At 46.1% G+C, this 17,242-nt stretch overlaps 1 protein-coding gene across 7 annotated transcripts in view; it reads right to left on the bottom strand.

Annotated features, from left to right (window-relative positions):
* Positions 1-17,242, bottom strand: part of TBC1D5 (TBC1 domain family member 5) — a 2,783,701-nt gene that overhangs the window by 1,999,487 nt on the left and 766,972 nt on the right. The window contains exon 5 of one of the 7 annotated variants that reach the window (XM_069648896.1): positions 11,418-11,501. The exons of the other annotated variants lie outside the window; for them this stretch is intronic. The gene's annotated coding sequence lies outside the window, so the exon portion shown is untranslated. The remainder of the gene's footprint in view (positions 1-11,417; positions 11,502-17,242) is intronic. 7 annotated transcript variants of the gene reach the window in all.

Genomic DNA, 17,242 nt, shown 5'->3' with positions numbered 1-17,242 from the left:
GTCAAGGCAAACAGGAACGGGGAGATCTCAAGATGCAAGACACTGTGCTCCTGCAGGCAGCTGCTTATATACAGCCCTGCCCTGTTCTGAGGCAGGCTAATTCACAGCACCTGGAGCAGCACACCTGAAGACAATCTGCCTCCTCCCTCTCTGGTCCTGAGCAGGTGGAAGGAGCACTGGCCGCTAGGGCTTCTGGGGATTTTGGTCCCAATAACGATGAATGAGAATAGCCAGGAATTGAGGACTGCAGCCAGGTGCATTATGGTAAATGTAGTTAATTGAATAAAATAAGAAAGAACCAAAGTTGAGCAAATGGAAATAAAAGACCAAAGCGTGAAAAAGAGTTGTTCAAGGAGTATTAGGAGGATAAATGAGTACCAAGTAGTCCATGATGGCTGCCAATGCGTGCGCCAGCAGCGCGGGCATGACAACAGCACAATCAATATTTGGTTCAGGGTGGATTTCAAAGGCGCGGGGTGGAGGCTCGCAGACGCGGCTCGACATGGCGCGACTCAATTGCACTGTTTGAGGAACCGACAGTGGAGCTAGCACAGCAGGTAAGGTAGAAGGTGCAAGCAAAGTTCAATTTGCTGATTTGCTTACCTTTGCTCCCGCTGGGGCTTTCATCGCCGTCCACGGGTTCAACATGCGCCTGTGTAGAAGGGTTTTCCTGCGAGTCTGAGGGCCATCAAACGTTAGAGTAATTTACCCCTGTCAAGACAAACTGGGTGCAGGCGTTCAAGCGGCGGACTGGGGGCAGGCTGGGACCTGCACCGGACTCCGCACTTCGCGCGTTGAAAAGGGTTTTGAGGCAAAAGTTAATGGTAATAGAAACAGGACTGACACGTCGTGCAGCTCCTCTCTCACAGAGTATCTCACAGAGACTGGGGGCAGACTGGGACTCTGCACCGGACTATATCATTTAATAAAACATCAGTGAGAGAAAAAACCAGAGTGTGTCATCATTCTGACCCACCACAGTGGGCAGATAACCAAACAATATCTACAAGCTGTGTATCCCTCCTCATATGCCATTTCTCCCTATCTGTACTCCAATGCAATAGTTTCAGCTTATAGGTGGTGCAAGTGCCACCTAATAGCCCAAACTAAAAAAGGTAAAAACCTTTATTTTTCATGTTTACAGGAATGTGCTTTAGGTGGAATTGTGATATCTAACGCTCGAAAGAAAGTTTGCCAGAGTCAGTCTCTCTGTGGCAGCTTCTTTTCAACTTGTTACGTCAAGGTCACTGTGTCAGTCTCTCTGGTGTTCAACTCCACTAGCGCCGTCGCACTTTTGCTCAAAGGTGAGTGCCAAAAGTGTCAGTCTGGGATGTTCCTTCTCCTGTTCATAGTTCTGTCTTTTTCTCTTGAAGGGCTGAAACAATGACTGTCATTGTGCAGTTCATTGCTAGGTTTTGTCACTGATCCTGCACTGGACTGTAAGAGAATCAGAACCGCAACTCACAGTAGGCAGATCTTCCCCAACTCACTTGGTTTTGCCAGTGCCACTGCACTGGGTCTTGAGAATGATAGAACCACAACTTCCACAAGGCCCTCCTTCCCTGGTTCGCTTTACAGCACTAAACATTGAGTGTCAGAAGCACAACTTGCACAATTAAATGCTACACTGGTCCACTTGGCGTTGTCGGCGTCACTGCACCAGTTTCCTGGAGTGTTGTAACAACTCCCACAATACAATCTTTCTTTTGGGTCTCACTGGGGGTTCCCATACTCTCTTCCAGGGTCTCCCTGAGCTTCAGGTCCCTCCAATATCTCTCAGCCCACTTATGCCATCTCTCCCTGGCTACTGGTTTAGAGCGCTCTCCATCCGTTACATTATTGGTATCAGAAGGATACATGCAGCAGCTTTTCTCCCTCACTGCTAGCACTGGTCATTATCCCGAGTTTACTTGCCTTTTGCTTCTCTTGCTCTGGGTATATCCTCTGGAATTCTTTGTGGACTGGGTGAACTCATCAGCCTGCTTTTCGTTGTATATTCTGGAGAAAAATGGCAGGTTGGTGCTCAGTTTCTCAGCACCGTTGATGCCTTCCAGCCAAGTCCATCCAACAGCCTCAAATAATGGCTCACCTTCTGCCTCCAGTGACCTCAATTGGAATACCTTTGCGCTGCCAGTCTTCCATTTCTTCAACTAGCAGAGCCATTCGAGTGGTCATGTGACCATAAACTTGGAAGAAATAAATTACTTACCCGTAACTGTAGTTGTCCAGCATTTGTATCTTTCACAGATTCACATGCTTGAATATTCCCAGTTGCCAGAGAAGGAATCCTCTAGCATAGTACAGAAAACAATAGCAATACTTTGCAAACATAGTCCATAGACAAACTTTGCTTTGTAGCCTCTTCCAGCCGTAGACGACTTTTACCTCTTCATCAAAGCCTCCATAGACAAGGGCTTAGCGCATGCTTGTCATGCAGTGGACAAAGATTTGGAACTCATGGACGATGACTCCGTCAATGGCCAGTGAATTGTGGATGAAGATCCTACATCCATGGATCGCCTTGTGGTAGAAGGGCTCATCGACACATGGTCTCAGACTGGGCCTTTTTACCTGGTGCACTGTCAAAGGGTTTTGGAGGACTTGCCCAAAGAGAGCCCCCTCGATGATTAGAAAGACTTCTCTGCAGATTCATGCGATTTCTCCTTACCAGATCTGCTCTGGAGCCCAGAAGACCATTCTCCTTTAGTGGTAATTACCTATGGAAGCATGTGGTGCCACCCTTTCCAGTGAAGAAGCTCTCCTCTTCTGAGGAGTGTGCTTGTCATATGCCCCAAGAGCAAAGAGGCAGGGGCTGTTATGGGGGATTCCTCTCCCATGGAGACACACTGGTTTTCCTCCAGGATTAACAATAGCTGCTTATGTCTGCATTGGAAGCGTTTTCTGCATGAAGGTCTGGCAGATATCACAATCTTCAGACTTATGGGGATGAAAACAGTAAATGTAGTCGTTGTGGGGGTCTCACGAAAACATTTTCCATTTGCTTTGGTGAAAGCGCCTTAGAAATCAAATAAATTAATTTCCTCCCACAAGTGGCACAATCCTTAAAAAGGGACTTTGTATGTTTGGAGGGTTCCTGTGTCCTACCTTTCTCTGCTATGCTGATCTAACACACAATGTTTCTAGAGTCCAGAAAGCATTTCAGCTGGACACAAGGCAACCAGCTTGTGCAGCAGTTAGGGTTGTGCAAAAAACCACAACCCTACAAAAGAGTTAGACATTGCTGAAAAAAGTCGAAACAAAGCTCACAGCTGAGGAGGATTCCTGTCACAGGACTTGCAGTGAAGAATCTGAAAACGGCTGTTTTGGGGGGAGCGAAGCCTGCCCACCTCATTGGTTAGGACAAAGGAAGAACCAAAATGAGGTGGAGAGGATACACATTAAAGTCTCTCTATGGACAAGGGTTCAATGTATTGCTATAGTTTTCTGTTATATAAATGGGAATTCCCAGTTTGACGACATGGAATATTCAAGCATGTGAATGTATGAAAGATCCAATGCTGGAGAAGAACAAGTTACTTTGAAGAACAAGTTACTTTCTTACCTTGTAACATTCTTTTGATGGGATGTTCCTCCAACGTATTCCTTATCTTTGATGTTATCCATTCCAGCTTGCTGGCCTCGGAATTTTGTTCAGTAGAGGGCGCTGCACATTGACGTCCCTCGACAGCCTTCGTATCGGCACCGACGTCATCATGCATATAAATAGACTTGCGCAGCGTCTGTTGCTCAGTTCCGTTTTGAAGCTTAAAATTGCTTTGCCTTAATTAGTTATTGACCTTGAAGGACCGTAAACTGCAACTACAAGGGAAGTTTTACTGCGGGGATGGATGGGAGGGGCGATAAGGAATACGTCAGAGGAACATCCCATCGAAAGAACGTTACAAGGTAAGAAAGTAACTTGTTCTTCGAAGGGATTGTGTCCTCCGACGTATTCCTTATCTTTGATAGATTCTCATAGCAGTGATGTAAAAAAAAAAAAAAAAAGAAGAAGAGGTGGGAGTAAAATTGGAATATTTTCCTTTAAGAATGTACAGAATGCAACAAAGCTTTCCTGAATCTTGTCTCCTGGCTAGAGGAGGAATCCAGGCTGTAAAATTTTGTAAAGGTATGTGTGGATGACCATGTGGCAGCCGCACATATGTCTCGAATTGGAACCCCTCTTTGGAGAGCCAAAGAGGCTGCGTTACCCCTGGTTGAATGAGCCCTAAGATGTTGAGGGGGTTCTTTCTCTGCCAATTTGTAACATTCTAGAATGGTTAAAATAATCTGTCTTGAAATGGTCCGTTTCGTGATTGGAGAATGAAGGTAAAGTTATTTTCCGAGTAATGTGGAATTCAGAAACCACCTTTGGGAGAAAATTAGGCTTCACTTGTAAAACAACCTTGTCTTTATGAAAGATTGTATAAGGAGGTTTGCAAGATAGAGCTTGTAATTCGCCCACTCTTCTGGCAGATGTTAGAGCCACTAGGAAGACTGTTTTAAGAGTTAGAAATCTTAATGAACAAGAATGGAGAGGTTCAAAAGGAGTACCCATTAGAAAATTTAAGACTAGATTTAGGTCCCACAATGGAACTAGAAAAGGCTTTGGGGGATAAACATTAGTTAACCCCTTCAGAAATTGGATTACGAGGGGTATTTTGAACTACGAAGGCTCCTCCGCAGTGCGCTTAAAGATTGACAGCGCTGCAAGATAGCCCTTGATCGTACCAACTTGAAGACCTGAATTTGCTAAATAGAGTAAGAAAGATAACACCATTGGTGTACTGCATGAAAAGGGTTCAATATTCTTTTCTCTACACCAGCTGCAAAACTTGTTCCAACGGCAGCAGTATAAAGTCTTTGTTGCTGGCCTTCTGGCTGAAAGCAACACCTCCATGACGTCATCCGGGAGATCCCAATCCATGTATCTCAACCTTTCAGAAACCAAGCCTGAAGGTTGGCCTGACCTCCCTTCTGCGAGAGAAGATCCTCTCTTTGCGGAAGACGAATTGGAGGGCAGATGGACATGTCCAGAAGGTCCGGGTACCACGTTCTCCTGGCCCAATCCGGGGCAATTAGGATCATAGTTTTCCGGAATCTTCTCAACCTCCTGATCATTCGAGTAATGATAGGGACTGGAGGAAAAGCGTACAGGAGTGGAAACTCCCTGTCCACTACGAACGCGTCTCCTGAAGCTCCTCTCTGGGGAAATTCCCTTGAACAAAACTGATCGCACTTCCTGTTGATGCTGGTGGCGAACAGATCCACTTCAGGGGTTCCCCAAAGGGTGAAGATCTCTTGAAGGACTTCCTGAGCTAGCTCCCACTCGTGGGAAACTGTACTCTGCCTATTCAGAGCGTCCGCCGTCATGTTCTTCTCTCCGGCTAGGTGAACTGCCGATAGAGATTCCTTCTTCAATTGCCCAAAACCAGAGCTGCATTGCCTCTCTGCACAGTGGTAGTGACCCTAAGCCTCCTCTTTTGTTGAGGTAGTGCATGGCCACTGTGTTGTCCGTCATTATCAGGACATTTCTTCCCTGTACTGATGGCAGAAAAGCTTTCAGCGCTAGTCTGATCGCTCTCAGCTCTAATAGGTTGATGTGTAGTCTGGACTCCGATGGAGACCAACGACGGCTGATGGTCAAGTCATTGGCATGGGCTCCCCACCCTTTTACTGAGGCATCCGTACCTACTGTTATCTCTGGCCATGGTTGCCAAAAGTGTTCTCCTTTCAAGATGTTCTCCCGACAGGCCCACCACTGAAGGTCTCGAGCCACTCTGTCCGGGACTTGAAGGAGATCTGACATTCTTCCTGAGAATTGCGACCATTGGGTTCTTAGTGCCCACTGGAGGGATCTCATTCTCAGGCGAGCCTCTGGCACTAGCAAGATGCAGGATGCCATGAGGCCTAGCAACCTCAAAAAGTCGAAGGCTGGTAGACGTTGGGCATTTTGAAGCTTGGTGACCATCTGTAGAATATCCTGAGCCCTCACCTCTGGTGGCAAGGCTTTCCCCAGGGAAGTGTCCAGGACTGCTCCAATGAACTGGAGCCTCTGTGATGGTATCATCTGTAACTTCTTTAAGTTGAGAGAGAAGCCCAGCTTGTGAAGGAATTGGCAGACATAATCTAGCTGGATCTGAGCTTGTTCCGAAGATACTGCTCTGATCAACCAATCGTCCAGGTAGGGGTAGACGTGGATCCCTTCCCTCCTTAGACTTGCAGCCACTACCAACATTAGCTTGGTGAAGACCCTCGGGCGGAGGTCAGCCCTAATGGCAGAACTCGAAATTGATAGTGAGAGTTGCCAATTGTGAACCTCAGGTATTTCCTGTGTTTGAGATGGATTGGCACATGGAAATAAGCGTCCTGAGGGTCCAGAAATACCAACCAGTCCTGAAGCTGGATGCCTGGAGGATCTGGGAAAGGGTTACCATCTTGAACTTGTCTTTCCTGGGGAATTTGTTCAATTCCCGCAAGTCCAAGATGGGTCTCAGTCCTCCGTCCTTCTTTGGTACTAGGAAGTAGGGGAAATACCAACCCTTGTTCCTCTCAGCTACAGGTACCGGTTCTATGGCACCTTTCTCTAGCAGGTCTACAATCTCCTGCATAAGGAGCGGGTCTGGAAACTTCAAAGAGTTGTTCCCGGTAGATGACTCTAAGGGGTATGTAGAAAGGGCAGGCAGTAACCTTGGGCAACTGTTTCCAATGCCCAAGCATCTGACGTAATAGCTTGCCATTCTGCCAGATGTTGAGTTAACCTGCCCCCTATTGGTGTCTTGTGAGGGGAGACCTCAGAGGGGTTTAGAAGCGGCTGACGCAGATGCCAAGGGTAAAGTGGCACCTGCTGCTGCGGCTTTTTTACTTTTGACCCGTCCACCATAGGTGAATCATTTCTGGCCCCTTTGAGCTGGCTGTCCTCTGCCTTTTCCGAATGCGGAGTAAAAGCAAAAGGACCTACCCCTCCAGGAGGATCCTGAGGGGCGATTCGGAGTCTGTCGGATTGCAGCCCCAAGAGATTACGCTGCTGCCTTGGATGTTTGTAATTTCTCAAGGCTTTCATCAGCCTTCTTACCAAATAAAGAAGTACCATCAAAGGGCATGTTTAAATGTCTGGCTTGTACATCTGGAGCAAATCCAGACTTGCGCAACCACGCAAATCTGCAGATTGTGGTACTAGCCGCCATGGCCCTGCTGATACTGTCAGCAGAATCAATGCCTGTTTGAAGGGATTGGCACATTGCATCCTTTCCATCCCTGATGATATTTAAGAATGCTTCCCTTTCTTCTCCATCTGGGAGACAGTCAGCGGCGGATGAAGACACTCCCAAAGTGTATGGCTGAATCTTGCTAGCGTGCAAGTGGCGTTAATAGATTTAAGCGCATGCTACATCCCGAAGAGACTTTCTTTGACATGGCATCAAATCTTTTATCATCTAGGAAATCTAGGCTGCCAGAACTCCAGAGGACAAATACAGCAGGACTGGGAATCACTGGGCAAACTGACAACAAGCCCTGGTTGCTGGGGAAAGACAGGGACGAGCATCATGAACCTGAAGTGTGGGGATGCAAAGCAATCAGCAGAAGAACTGCTAAAGACTAGGATCAGTGTTGTGCTTCCTACGCGACTTGGAAAATAGAAGGCCACTATAATGGAATGGTATGCTCTGTGGGCCATGTGGCCCCCATCTTGGGAGGGGCAATAGTTCCAAGTAAGCACTTTACATCATCAGCACGAACATGTGCCACAAAACATCACTCCTGAGATGCCTTCTTACGTTCATGGAGGTGGATGGCCACAATCTCCTCCTGGAGATAGAATATTACTCCATACGGTAACATATAAAAGTGAACTAGAAAAGGAGTTCCTAGGAATTATATAGAGCTCAGACTCATAGCAGCATAAAGAGCTTAGGTAGAATAGTGGAATAGTAGTACCTACAGTTTGATGAAGTTGCTGCTTGTACAACTAAACTCTGGAGTTGGATGCTTGCTCAAATATTCAGGATCTGAAGCAGATACCCTGTATTTAGCAGAAAGTTTCTTGTTTACTGCTGGGATAACTTCAGGAGTTTCCCAATTTGCAGAACTTTTTCTTTGTAAGGCCGTATGAAAAGGAACAACAGGTCCTGTGGACCTTCATCTAAAAGATCACTAAGGTCATCCTGCTGAAAAGAAGGTGTAGGTGTAGACCACACCATGTATTCAATTATTCTGGCCATCAGAATCCTATAAGGGGTCTCAGCATGCTCTCCAGGGTCTGGATTAGCAAACTCTACTTCTGGGGAAGTATCTAAACCACTTGTCTCATGTAGAGAGTCTTGAAGGTCTTTTAACCTGTTCTCTTCAGAGACTAATTCCTCTGGCATGGGTGTAATAGTCTTTTGTAAACCAAAGGGTCTTTCATGGTCGGAATCCTCCCCTTCCTCACATATAGAGGACAAGGCCCTGAAATAATCAGACCTAGGATATGGCTTGAAACCCATTTCTATAGCAGAAGGAGCCAAATTGGTTGTCACTGGCTGAGAAAACATCGAGGTTGTCGACGTGGAAGTCAAAGGCTTCGACAATCCTGAAAAAGGCATCGAAAAAGTTTGAAAAGACCTCAATGTACTCGAGAGGATCAGGATCCTACTCAGTGTCGTCGAGATTGTCGACGGCATTCTCGACATCATGGTCGAAGTCCTCGACACCTCTACTGTCTGAGGTGTAGTGACAGTTGTAGGTCTGTCTTTTATCGGAGTCGACAGGGACGTCGAAAACGGCATCGATGCAACCGATTTATGCGTCGAGGGGCTCTTCGACAAAGACGTTGATGATGCAGATTTGTGAGTCGAAGAAACCTTCGACGACAGCATCGATGACGCGCCTTTACTCGAGGGTTCATGAGGCTCTCGGGTAGTTTCTTTTTTAGCCGGGTTCAACGACTCGCAGCGTTTAGATTTTACGGGTCTTTCACCCATGGTATCACCTTTAGACGTCTCTGAGGGGGTCGAGGCCGCTTTCGCAAAGACGCTAAGCATTTTCTTACAGAATTCCTCCCACTTAGCTTGAGAGCTGTGTTTCGTGGGGCAGGTGACCCTTTCCAGGGAGGTAGAGGAAGAAGAAGAAGAGGGAGATGAACGCCTGTTCTTAGAGTGGTTTGATCTCGAAGACTGATGAGAACCGCTTCGAGACCTTGAACAGGAATGTTTCTTTTGTTGACGAGGAGACGAATGTCTCGACTCAGCCGAAGAAACTTTCGAGGGAGTAGAAGTTTTAAAACTCTTACCTCGTTCTAACTTCCTCTTACGCTCCTTCAAGGCTTTCGCCGTCATGCCCATACAGTCCTCGCATTCCGAACAGTGATGGTTCAATCCCAGGCACCACAGACAGATCCTGTGAGGATCCATTAACAACATTTTCTTCCCACAGTCACGACACTTTTTGAAACCGGACCGTGGAGTCGATGGTTCGGACGAAGAAGCCATCGTATTTAGATAATATCTTCGAAGAATAAGTAGAATCTTCCTGAAGAAAGGAACTGAGCGTCACATTTCCGAGGCCCCTACGAAGCGCGGAAAAACAGAACTGAGCAACGGACGCAGCGCGAGTCTATTTATACGCACAATGACGTCGGCGCCGATATGGAGGCGGTTGAGGGACACAGACTCGAGGGACATCGACGCACAGCACCCTCTACTGAAAACATTTCCGAGGCCAGCAAGCTGGAATGGATAACATCAAAGATAAGGAATACGTCGGAGGACACAATCCCTTCGAAGTTCCTCTTCTGCTGGATTTTACTGAAAACAGGGAAACCTCATTGCAATAGCTTTGTAAATTATGCAAAGAAGTTGAATTAACTGTATTGTGGGCACGAGAGGCTTCAAGAGGGCGTCTCTGACTAGGGGGGATGCCAAATGAGCACTGCGCTGAAATCAGTCGAGATGAGATACAGAAGATGATTTATAATGCAACCGAGAGTACCATAGAGTAGGGTGGTGTTCACATTAATGCAGAAAAGAATGATGGCTCAATTATGCAATGAAAGGTGGTACGGATAGGGGATTGATTGTGTAGAAGAAACCCAGGACATGAGCTGGCTGGGATAACTTGTTTGCACACTTTGTGAAGGTTGGGCTGAGGTTCTATATAAAGGTCAAGCAATTTGGCACTTGAGGTAGGGGTGAAGCTTTTGATGTGCATGTTAAACAGACTGCCCTAGATTTGGGTTGGCTATCCTTTCATTTAAGAGAAGCACCTTATTCTGATTGAGATTCAGTTCCAAGTATTTAGGTTTGGCTAGTGTCCAGGCAGGATAACAGGCAAGGGCAACCAACATGATCTCAAGTAGGGGTTGGTTTTGTTGGCATACTGGTGAGAGATGATTTTCTGCCAGTAACATATACACAGTGCAAAACAAAGGGGGGGGTCTGGGAATCTCTCTACCAGCACAAACACAGCCCAATGACCTGTTCTTGGGTGAATAACCCCTGGGAGAGACTCTACCAAGTCTTTAGCTCACTGTCCCTTTCACAGAGAAGAAATGTCCCCGCATATCAGCCTTTGAACTTCAGAGGGGCAGCCCAGCGCCAAAATGCTAGGCAATTCTCCTCTGAACAAGAGTACCATCAGTAACCCCATACACGTGTTCAGCTATGTTGGGCATCATCAGTGAGGTGAAACTGTTGCCTCTCTAAGAACAGTGAGCAAGGGGTCCACGTCTGGATCGCCCTGTTAACTTAGGGTGAAACCCAAAGTTAATTTATGCAAAACAAAGGGGGGTCTGGGAATCTCTCTACCAGCACGAACACAGCCCAATGACCTGTTCTTGGGTGAATAACCCCTGGGAGAGACTGTACGAAGTCTTTCGCTCACTATCCCTTTCGCAGAGAAGAAATGTCCCTGCATATCAGCCTTTTTCCTGCCCAGGGGCAGTCCAGTTTCCCAGACCCCCCTTGTTTTGCATAAATTAACTTTGGGTCTAACCCTAAGTTATCAGGGCGATCCAGACGTGGACCCCTTGTTCACTGTTCTTAGAGAGGCGCAGCTTCACCTCACTGATGATGCCCAACAAGGCTGAAACCCCGTGTATGGGGTTGCTGTGGTACTCAGATGAGAATTTCCTATCATTTCGGTGCTGGACTGCCCCTGGGCAGGACAAATACTGATATGCGGGGACATTTCTTCTCTGTGAAAAGAACAGTGAGCTAAAGACTTGGTTGAGACTCTCCCAGGGGCCATCCACCCAAGAACAAGTCAATGGGCTGTGTTCGTACTGGTAGAGAGTTTCCCAGACTCCCCCTTGTTTAACATATCCACAGTGGTTCCATATGCAGATTCATTAGCAGTGGGGTGAGGATGAACCATTTCACCAGGACACCTAGGTGGCCCTGAGTGGAGACAGGTTTCCGGTAGATGACTATTTTTATACTTACCTGGTGCAGGTGCAGAAGAGAGCTCAAGCTCTTGACAGTTCTTGTTTTAGACCACCCCAGTACTGCTGTTGCTCAGCCTTTCATCTGTAACATTCAAGACATTCTGAGATGTTGCTGAACATCCTTTGAAAAACTGACTTCATGAGCAAAATCCCACAAAAGTACACTGTAAAAACAGACCAAGATAATGGAGGGAAATGAAATCTAGATTGACACCAGAAGCGAGGATTAAAAAATATATAGTTTTCAGTATAGCTCAGTGGGCATAGTAGTTCATACAGTACCAGATAGAGCTTAAATAGAACAGTAGATCATACAGCGCATATAGAGTTCAGTGAAGCGCATGTCTTACCTGGACATTTTCCTTCCTGCCGTACCCATGTGAATACAGGCCTTACCCATCCTGTAGCCAAACGGCTGGTAGATAATGGAACACACGCTAGCAAGGAACCCCTGGGAGGTAAGAGAAAAAACATCTAATACAAATAATCTCTTGGTCCCAAGGCTAAAGCAAGTTCCCAGGAGGTATCTTGGAAGATTAAGCAGCAGCTGTCTTAGCATTAGAAGGGGTGCAGGAAGAGGGTTTATTAGAGGAACTGCAGACGAAGAGAATGCACAAAGAAGAAAGACAAACTGCAATAGGAAATCTAGGCTGCCAGAACTCCAGAGGACAAATACAGCAGGACTGGGAATCACTGGGCAAACTGACAACAAGCCCTGGTTGCTGGGGAAACACAGGGACGAGCATCATGAACCTGAAGTGTGGGGATGCAAAGCAATCAGCAGAAGAACTGCTAAAGACTAGGATCAGTGTTGTGCTTCCTACGCGACTTGGAAAATAGAAGGCCACTATAATGGAATGGTATGTTCTGTGGGCCATGTGGCCGCCATCTTGGGAGGGGCAATAGTTCCAAGTAAGCACTTTACATCATCAGCACGAACATGTGCCACAAAACATCACTCCTGAGATGCCTTCTTCCGTTCATGGAGGTGGATGGCCACAATCTCCTCCTGGAGATAGAATATTACTCCATACGGTAACATATAAAAGTGAACTAGAAAAGGAGTTCCTAGGAATTATATAGAGCTCAGACTCATAGCAGCATAAAGAGCTTAGGTAGAATAGTAGTTCAGACCCTCAATACACCTGAAAAGAATCAATACAGGCAGCATTAAGTGGAGGGGGGTGCGTACAGGCAGCTTTTGATACAAAATAGAACTAATGGAAATACTGGGAACAGGTAGAGTAGGCACTTGTGTTGATCTCTTGTAAATAATCCTTTTGTGATGGAAGAAATATAGGACCATGGTGGTTTATTGAAACAAAGGAAAATGCAAATGAAAATCTCACTCAATTAAACATTTCAAATGAAATTGAAACACAGGATGCACTTGTCCCAACTATCCGCTTACCCAGAACATTTTAAAGTTTTGGCTCTCAATGGGACTAGACAGTAAAAAGTATTTCGATGTTTTATTATTCAATATGATTTTCCAGGAAGCTGAAGTAAGAATACTAATGAAGCAATCATCAAAGAGAACACCTACCTCTTATCTTGGCAGCAGGTCATTGATATCCACGAGAAATTGTGCATTTATATGTCTTTACAGCTGCATGACTAGATTAAGAAGAATCAAAGTCTATGAAAAATGAATGGCCAATTTTGAAAGATCCTTTTTGAAGAATTTGAATTTACCTTTATCATCACTGTGATGAAGTGGCCTTCACAAGTTGGAGAAAAACCTGGCATCACAAATCTTTCTTCACTTGCCATAATCCTGTTGGCCAGCCTGCAACTGGAGCACTACAGAACAGAAATAGAACAGAGAAACCAGAGACGGGGGTAATCCTGAAGAAGGCCAAAGACTGCAAGACTTGTCCTTGGCCTCAAGTCCAGGGATTGTATCTCTCCAGCTCTGAAATCTCTTCACTGGATCCCCGTGGCTGCAAGGATCAACTTCAACACCCTCGGCATCGTCCACAAGGCTTTCTGGGGCCTGGGACCACTCTACCTCCAGCGTACTCTTCCAAAACATATTCCTTCTCGAGCGCTCTGTTCATCCACCTTCAACTCTCTGAGCGTTAGACGCTTCTCCAAGCAGAGAGTTGGTGGCAGATCTAGCTCCTTGGCTGGGGCTTCTCTCTGGAACAGCCTTCCTGCCTCTCTCAAACTTGAGCAGAACCGCCTCCGGAAGCAACTCAAGACCTTCCGCTTCACTTCCTCTTTCTTTCTTCCTCTCCCCTGCTGATTCACTCTACTGCTCCATGCACGGGTCACCTGGTCAGTCTCTGAACTGGCTTCTGCGTGTCCAGTTGCCCTTGGACTGCCTCCAGGCGCCCCAGCACTTAAGGGTCTGTATCTGCAACCCTACAGTCCCTTCTCTCTGCACTTATTAGCCACCCGCTACCTGTACTTGTGAGTTAACTGCGCTTCCCCATTCCCACCCCCCAGGGCACTTATCCCCTTTCCTATAACCCGCACTTGCATGATCTGAATGACATAAGGCCAAGTAAGATCGTTATTTTGTCCTCCCTTTGTTTCCCCCTCCTTGTCTTGTTGCGCCTAGAAATACTTGTGTACAGGTGCATTATAAATGCCATATCATATTATAGTGCAGTACTGGAGAACAATGGGGAGCTGAGAAAAGGCCACGCGATCAGAAGAGAATCAGGAGAGCCTGCTGATGTTGTATACGCATCCAGGAAGCCGTAGCTAGGATGAGATGAACGGAGTAACCAGACGTCTTGATGGTAAGGCACAGCTGAGAGGCAGTCAAGCAGAAGAGGTCCAGGACAAAGGTGTGCATTAATAACAAGGAGGCAGCAAGCAGAACACAACTGGGGAGAGGTTCACAGACACCTGCTGCATGGCATCGGGGTTCAGGGTGAAGGAGTACAGGGGAGAGAGACAGATAAACTTGGGAGAAGGTCACAGGATGGAGAGAAGCTGCTCTGGCCAAAAGTCTGGTACAGCTTCACGACCAGCATAAAGCTTCAGAGGGGGCTGGCAAGCAGCCCATTCAGGAAGTGGCTGAAGAGAGAGGAATGGCATCATGATGTAATTCAGAGGGGAATGTTCCTGCAGAGTTAAAAGTGACTGAATGAGAAATTCTGCAATTTGGAGTGCAGGAGAAAAAGGTAGAGGCACGTCAGATTGAGAGCAAAATAAGTAACATTGAACTCTTGGAGCTAGGAGAAAGTTCTTAGAGCTGCCTGAAGCTGTGCATCATTCTGGGACTTGGGTACAATGCCCCAATCACGTTGGATAGAAAGACTTGAAGTGAAAGCCCCTACTTGTATGTGACAACACTATAAGAACTGTGGCTGACCAAAAGACCCAGATTAGTGTTCCTGGATCACTGACCAGCCTTCATAAAATTTCAAGAAACCATCAGGTAACAGTAGAACCAACCAATGTCAACCTGCATGGCATTGACAATTCTGCCACATTTTCATTTTATCGTGTTTCAGGTTCTTATTTCCCATAAGGGGATGAGATGTGTTGTAATGCACTTGCTTCCTGCTTTGTCTGCCTTGCATGAACGTGATGTCATGATAGTCCCAAGAGTGGAATGTGGTGCGAGTGCTGCCTGCTGAATGTCCTATGGAGGCTGGCTGTGAAAGGGTCTATCCCAACGTAGTCCTGTCCTGTAACCTGTGGGCTTACCTATACTACACTCTACCTATTAAAAAAGCATTCCTTTTCTACCTGCGGCTCCTGGTCACCTGTAAAAGGCTACTTCATAACATCAAAGTGTATTTCAAATGTGATATCAGCGATGTCATCAATGGGTGTCCTGGGTGTTAGTCTTAGCAGTGCACGTGGTGGTGCGAGGTATGGTTGCTTAGCTTACCATAACTGGCAAATTTCTGGGGGGTTTCAGCTTTACATGCAACCATAACATCCCGTCAACTTTTTTTCACTGAAATTCATAGGTTTTTATTAGTGCAACTTAACCATAATGTACCTTTAATGTTTTTCCTGTGAATTTTCATAGGTATTTAGGAGTAAAAATGTTTCATGATGTTACATCACTGTATATAAATTATTCATATTTTATTACCTCTTAAACATATTTTTTGCAACGCATAGCGATGTGGGTTGATCTCAGCAGCACATGCTGGGGTTGCAGGTCGTGGTTGAATTGCCAAGGGCATGAGGCTCAACCATGACCCCAGCCCCACCAAACCACCCTTTTATCCACTGCACTTACCCCTGCATCCTAGTTTGATGTCCACTATACCCTCATAATATGACCAATGGCCAGTGCTCATGGCTTGCAGCCATGGCCAGTCGCCACAATTCATGGGGCATGGGCTTCAGCCAAGCCACATTCCCCAATAGGCAAATCTGAGTAGACATTTGTCCTTGCCGCAGGCGAGGCCCAATGCCCAAGCAGCAAAGTTATAACACTATTTTTGAAAACAGTAAAAGACAGGACCGATTTGCAGGTCCTTTCTTATGCCTTCACGCATGTTTGCTGCAATCCCGTCCAGCACTTTGGGCTGCAGCCACAAGCAGAAAATGTTTTCCCATCTAAAGCCAGCGAGTCACTCACCCCCTAATAACCATATCAAATTACACATGTATCCTTGCTCAAGGCCAGGCCCATTTCCCAGGCAGCAAAGTTATATCACATTTTTTGTACTTACATTTTGACACTTCAGAAAACATAAAACAGAAGACAAATTTGCAAAACCATGCTTTGAAGTCCTTGCTGATGCTCCTCGCGAATGTTTGCTGCAATCCTGACCAGTAATTGGTGTAGCCACAAGCAGATTTTGTTTCTATGGAAACCTATTTTGATTTCGAAAAACGTTACCACATAGAAGGTCCCCAGTGGACATGCGCACTTTAACCCCATTGCTGGTCCCTAGGGGTCATTGGCAGTAGCCAGATTGATCGGGTCATGGCATCTGGCCACTGCCCATGGCCACAGGCTGGACCTGAGTCACCAAAAATATATCACTATTTTGTGTCTCTCCATTATGACACGTTTCAAAAAATAAAACAGACACATTTGAAAAATCATGCTTTCGGTCCCTGGCAATGCTCCTTCACAAGTTTGCTGCAAATCCGTCCACGTTTTGTTTTATGAAGTGTCAAAATGTATAAATCTATTTGCAAACTTTAGTGCAAAATGGTCAAACAGCGCCAAATTTATAAGCCTTTAAAATATTTTCAGACCCCCCCCCCCCTAATTTTGCACAACCATTCAGGGTTGGGTCTTAAATCATATTGCAACATGCAGGATCATCGAGTGTCGCCAAAGTTATAAGCCATCCAAAAACTGCTTTCCACCAACCCTGTGATGCAGAAACATTCATAGATGCTCCTGAACATCTGAGATGTTCGCGAATATCACAGGAATGTCCCCAAACATCTGAGATGTTCGCGAATATCACAGGAATGTCCCCAAACATCTGAGATGTTCGCTGACTTCCTAGAAGAACAACCACCCGATTTTTATTTTTTATGATTATGATTGGTTATTTATAACGCACTTAATACCCAGAGGTTTCTAACCACGGACCCGGGGATCGGACCTGTACTGCTCTGTGCCTTCTTGCTTCCAGGGCGAGCACGTTACCCCTGAGCTATCCCATCCTCATCATTTCTCGCGCCTTGAAACACTTGTGTATAGGCGCGTTACAAATGCCATATCATATCACATCATATCATACCCCTCACCTCTCCAGAGATAAGTTCATTAGTTTGACAAGTGCAATGCTGTGTTTTTTTTATATGTTTTTACCACGATGTCTGCAGACTATGGGTGCTCTTTTGATAAATCACGTTTTTAATTGACCATTCAGTGAGCAT

Source organism: Ambystoma mexicanum, chromosome 2q, assembly GCF_040938575.1.
Source record: "Ambystoma mexicanum isolate Mex_15411 chromosome 2q, UKY_AmexF1_1, whole genome shotgun sequence".
NCBI lineage: Eukaryota > Metazoa > Chordata > Amphibia > Caudata > Ambystomatidae > Ambystoma > Ambystoma mexicanum.
Note: the sequence above shows the minus strand (reverse complement) of the source record. Positions and strands in the feature narration are given on the sequence as shown.